Source organism: Rutidosis leptorrhynchoides, chromosome 1 (assembly GCF_046630445.1).
Source record: "Rutidosis leptorrhynchoides isolate AG116_Rl617_1_P2 chromosome 1, CSIRO_AGI_Rlap_v1, whole genome shotgun sequence".
In the NCBI taxonomy this organism is placed as follows: domain Eukaryota; kingdom Viridiplantae; phylum Streptophyta; class Magnoliopsida; order Asterales; family Asteraceae; genus Rutidosis; species Rutidosis leptorrhynchoides.
The window spans coordinates 346,981,993-346,988,577 of record NC_092333.1 but is presented as its reverse complement, the minus strand read 5'-3'; positions in this window follow the sequence as shown (position 1 = coordinate 346,988,577).

The following is a 6,585-nucleotide window of genomic DNA, read 5'->3' as shown; positions in this document are numbered from 1 at the left end:
ACACTACTTGCTCCGCCATTACTCGTTCTGTCACCATTTGTTCCTTTTGTTCTATTAACCCCTGGTCCGTAGACCTCATACTTCGTCGCGCTATGACCATTTCTTTTACACTTGTTGCAAAATTTGGTGCAGAACCCCGAGTGATACTTTTCACACCTTTGGCATAGCTGCTTCTGATTGTTGTTGTTGTTGCGGTTATTATTATTGTTGGGATGATTGTTGTAGTTGCTGTTGTTGTTGTTGTTGTTGTTGTTGGGCCGTTTGTTGTAGTTGCGATTGATGTTGCGATTGTTGGGATAATTGTTGCGATTATTGTTGTAATTGATGTTGTTGTTGTATTGGTGATTCTTATCACTGTTTTCCTCCCACTTTCTTTTGACTTGCTTCACATTGGCCTCTTTAGCAGTCTGTTCTTTAATTCTTTCTTCAATCTGGTTCACTAGTTTGTGAGCCATTCTACATGCCTGTTGTATGGAGGCGGGCTCGTGTGAACTTATATCTTCTTGGATTCTTTCTGGTAATCCTTTCACAAACGCGTCGATCTTCTCTTCCTCATCTTCGAATGCTCCCGGACACAATAGGCACAATTCTGTGAATCGTCTTTCGTACGTGGTAATATCAAATCCTTGGGTTCGTAACCCTCTAAGTTCTGTCTTGAGCTTATTGACCTCGGTTCTGGGACGGTACTTCTCGTTCATCAAGTGCTTGAATGCTGACCACGGTAGTGCGTACGCATCGTCTTGTCCCACTTGTTCTAGATAGGTATTCCACCATGTTAACGCAGAACCTGTGAAGGTATGCGTAGCGTACTTTACTTTGTCCTCTTCAGTACACTTAATTATGGCAAACACCGATTCGACCTTCTCGGTCCACCGTTTCAATCCGATCGGTCCTTCGGTTCCATCAAATTCCAAAGGTTTGCAGGCAGTGAATTCTTTGTAGGTGCATCCTACACGATTTCCTGTACTGCTAGATCCAAGGTTATTGTTGGTATGTAGCGCAGCCTGTACTGCGGCTATGTTTGAAGCTAGAAAAGTACGGAATTCCTCTTCATTCATATTCACGGTGTGTCGAGTAGTCGGTGCCATTTCCTTCAAAATAGTCAAATGGAACAAGTTAATCATACAAAAAATTAAGAGTAGTTAATAATATTTCGTAGGATAATATGAACTAATTTATAAAAGCTTTTTCTTCATATTAGCGTTTTATAAGTTTAAATTCGGGTAGTACCTACCCGTTAAGTTCATACTTAGTAGCTAATATACAATTCAACTACTACAATTCTATATGAAAAACTGATTATAATAATATTTCGCGTTCAAACTTTTATACAATATTTTACAAACTTACAATACCGCTTATTTTACATAAAGCATGAAATATAGCACACAATAACTTTGATACAAGATAGTTGTGAAGATAATTCTAGCTAGTACACAAGTCGTTCAGCAAAGGCAATAAAGACACGTAATTCATACGTCCAGAAACAAGTCATGCATTCTGGTTTTACTAGGACTACTTCCCATCCTTGGTCTTGTGGAACATAACCGTTATGGCCGTTGATAAGACAGCGTGTTGTAACGTCATCAAAGGGACGAGGGTTACGTAATGTCCAACAGTCCCGTAACAATCTAAAAACCTCATTTCTTACCCCAATTACCGACTCCGTCACTTGTGGGAACGTTTTGTTTAATAGTTGTAGGCCGATGTTCTTGTTCTCACTTTGGTGAGAAGCGAACATTACTAATCCGTAAGCATAACATGCTTCTTTATGTTGCATGTTAGCCGCTTTTTCTAAATCACGAAGTCCAATATTCGGATATATTGAGTCAAAATAATTTCTTAACCCATTGCGTAAAATAGCATTTGGGTTCCCCGCAATATATGCGTCAAAGTAAACACATCGTAACTTATGGATTTCCCAATGTGATATCCCCCATCTTTCGAACGAAAGCCTTTTATAAACCAAGGCATTCTTGGAACGTTCTTCGAATGTCTTACAAACTGATCTCGCCTTAAATAATTATGCCGAAGAATTCTGACCGACTCTAGACAAGATTTCATCAATCATGTCTCCGGGTAGGTCTCTTAAAATATTGGGTTGTCTATCCATTTTGTGTTTTTATACTGTAAAATAGACAAGAGTTAGATTCATAAAAAAAATACTTATTAATACAAGCAATTTTTACATATATCATAAAGCATAAGCACACTATATTACTTATATTACACCACACGAATACAACTATCTTATTCCGACTCGCTTGTTTCTTCTTCTTCGGTTTTGGTTCGTTTTGCCAAGTTTCTAGGGATATATGATGTTCCCCTAATACGAGCCGTCGTTATCCACATTGGTTTAGAAAAACCTGGTGGTTTAGAGGTTCCCGGGTCATTGTTACAACTTAAGGACTTCGGGGGTTGACGATACATATAAAGTTCATCGGGGTTGGAATTAGATTTCTCTATTTTTATGCCCTTTCCCTTATTATTTTCTTTTGCCTTTTTAAATTCAGTTGGGGTAATTTCTATAACATCATCAGAATTCTCGTCGGAATCCGATTCATCGGAGAATTGGTAATCCTCCCAATATTTTGCTTCCTTGGCGGAAACACCATTGACCATAATTAACCTTGGTCGGTTGGTTGAGGATTTTCTTTTACTTAACCGTTTTATTATTTCCCCCACCGGTTCTATTTCTTCATCCGGTTCCGATTCTTCTTCCGGTTCCGATTCTTCTTCTGGTTCCGACTCTTCTTCCGGTTCCTCTTCGGGAACTTGTGAATCAGTCCACGAATCATTCCAATTTACATTTGACTCTTCATTATTATTAGGTGAGTCAATGGGACTTGTTCTAGAGGTAGACATCTATCACATAATATCAAACGCGTTAAGAGATTAATATATCACATAATATTCACATGTTAAAAATATATAGTTTCCAACAAAATTTGTTAAGCAATCATTTTTCAAGTAAACACGGTCGAAGTCCAGACTCACTAATGCATCCTAACAAACTCGATAAGACACACTAATGCAAAATTCTGGTTCTCTAAGACCAACGCTCTGATACCAACTGAAATGTCCCGTTCTTATTGATTAAAAACGTTCCATATTAATTGATTTCGTTGCGAGGTTTTGACCTCTATATGAGACGTTTTTCAAAGACTGCATTCATTTTAAAACAAACCATAACCTTTATTTCATCAATAAAGGTTTAAAAAGCTTTACGTAGATTATCAAATAATGATAATCTAAAATATCCTGTTTACACACGACCATTACATAATGGTTTACAATACAAATATGTTACAACAAAATAAGTTTCTTGAATACAGTTTTTACACAATATCATACAAGCATGGACTCCAAATCTCGTCCTTATTTAAGTATGCGACAGCGGAAGCTCTTAATAATCACCTGAGAATAAACATGCTTAAAACGTCAACAAAAATGTTGGTGAGTTATAGGTTTAACCTATATATATCAAATCGTAACAATAGACCACAAGATTTCATATTTCAATACACATCCCATACATAGAGATAAAAATCATTCATATGGTGAACACCTGCTAATCGACATTAACAAGATGCATATATAAGAATATCCCCATCATTCCGGGACACCCTTCGGATATGATATAAATTTCGAAGTACTAAAGCATCCGGTACTTTGGATGGGGTTTGTTAGGCCCAATAGATCTATCTTTAGGATTCGCGTCAATTAGGATGTCTGTTCCCTAATTCTTAGATTACCAGACTTAATAAAAAGGGGCATATTCGATTTTGATAATTCAACCATAGAATGTAGTTTCACGTACTTATGTCTATTTTGTAAATCATTTATAAAACCTGCATGTATTCTCATCCCAAAATATTAGATTTTAAAAGTGGGACTATAACTCACTTTCACAGATTTTTACTTCGTCGAGAAGTAAGACTTGGCCACTGTTGATTCACGAACCTATAACAATATATACATGTATATTAAAGTATGTTCAAAATATATTTACAACACTTTTAATATATTTTGATGTTTTAAGTTTATTAAGTCAGCTGTCCTCGTTAGTAACCTACAACTAGTTGTCCACAGTTAGATGTACAGAAATAAATTGATAAATACTATCTTGAATCAATCCACGACCCAGTGTATACGTATCTCAGTATTGATCACAACTCAAACTATATATATTTTGGAATCAACCTCAACCCTGTATAGCTAACTCCAACATTCACATATAGAGTGTCTATGGTTGTTCCGAAATATATATAGATGTGTCGACATGATAGGTCGAAACATTGTATACGTGTCTATGGTATCTCAAGATTACATAATATACAATACAAGTTGATTAAGTTATGGTTGGAATAGATTTGTTACCAATTTTCACGTAGCGAAAATGAGAAAAATTATCCAATCTTGTTTTACCCATAACTTCTTCATTTTAAATCCGTTTTGAGTGAATCAAATTGCTATGGTTTCATATTGAACTCTATTTTATGAATCTAAACAGAAAAAGTATAGGTTTATAGTCGGAAAAATAAGTTACAAGTCGTTTTTGTAAAGGTAGTCATTTCAGTCGAAAGATCGACGTCTAGATGACCATTTTAGAAAACATACTTCCACTTTGAGTTTAACCATAATTTTTGGATATAGTTTCATGTTCATAATAAAAATCATTTTCCCAGAATAACAACTTTTAAATCAAAGTTTATCATAGTTTTTAATTAACTAACCCAAAACAGCCCGCGGTGTGAAATCCGGTTTTACGGTGTTTTTCGTGTTTCCAGGTTTTAAATCATTAAGTTAGCATATCATATAGATATAGAACATGTGTTTAGTTAATTTTAAAAGTCAAGTTAGAAGGATTAACTTTTGTTTGCGAACAAGTTTAGAATTAACTAAACTATGTTCTAGTGATTACTAGTTTAAACCTTCGAATAAGATAGTTTTATATATATGAATCGAATGATGTTATGAACATCATTACTACCTCAAGTTTAGTAGGTAAACCTACTGGAAGTGACAAGAAATGATCTAGCTTTAAAGGATCTTGGATGGCTTGAAAGTTCTTGAAGTAGGATCATGACACAAAAACAAGTTCAAGTAAGATTTTTACTCGAATTAAGATAGTTTATAGTTATAGAAATTGAATCAAAGTTTGAATATGAATATTACCTTGAATAAGAAAGATAACCTACTGTATATAACAAAGGTTTCTTGATCTTATATGATTACTTGGAATGGATTAGAAAGCTTGGAAGTAAATTAGTAAACTTGAAGGGATTTTTGAAGTGTTCTTGAAGTGTTTTTCCTATGATGATTATAGCTTGATGCTTGAAGTGATTTTTGATGAAGATGATGATTAACTACTGGAAAAAATACGTTCATAATAGTGTGTGTGTGTTGAGAGAGAATTAGAAAGAGAATTGGAAGTGAAATGGAGTGAATGATGAGTGGTAATTGGTGAGTGGTGAGTGGGGTTAAAAGGAGTTCTAGTTAGTTGACTAGCTCATGGTAGAAGTTAAAATTGATTAGTCATACATGACATAATCAAGAGTGGAATCCCATGCTAGTTCCTATTGGTATATACCCATAGTAAGTACGTTTTGAAGCTGTGTATAATACGGGTAAGAATACGACTAGAATTCTTGATGCAAGAAAAGAATGGGAAAGTAACTGTAATCATTTTCGTTAAGTATGAGTGTTTTGATATATGTCTTGAAGTCTTCCAAAAGTATTTTAATACATCTAAATACACTACATATATATACATTTTAACTGAGTCGTTAAGTCATCGTTAGTCGTTACATGTAAGTGTTGTTTTGAAACCTTTAAGTTAACGATCTCAATTAATGTTGTTAACCCATTGTTTATTATATCTAATGAGATGTTAAATTATTATATTATCATGATATTATGATATATTAATTTATCTTAATATGATATATATACATTTAAATGTCGTTACAACGATAATCGTTACATATATGTCTCGTTTCGAAATCCTTAAGTTAGTAGTCTTGTTTATATGTATATAACTCATTGTTAATATACTTATGGAGATACTTACTTATCATAATCTCATGTTAACCATATGTATATCCATATATATATCATCATGTCGTTTTTACAAGTTTTAACGTTCGTGAATCGCCGGTCAACTTGGGTGGTCAATTGTCTATATGAAACATATTTCAATTAATCAAGTCTTAACAAGTTTGATTGCTTAACATGTTGGAAAACATTTAATCATGTAAATATCAATCTCAATTAATATATATAAATATGGAAAAGTTCGGGTCACTACACTAACTTCTCCATCTTGTCATCTTCTCTTATTGGCAGGAAGTGTGCTGATTTGGTGAGACGATCAACTATTACCCAAATAGTATCAAAACCACTTGCAGTCCTTGGAAATTTAGTGATGAAATCCATGGTAATGTTTTCCCATTTCCATTCCGGGATTTCAGGTTGTGGAAGTAGACCTGATGGTTTCTGATGCTCAGCTTTGACCTTAGAACACGTCAAACATTCTCCTATGTATTTAGCAACATCGGCTTTCATACCCGGCCACCAAAAATG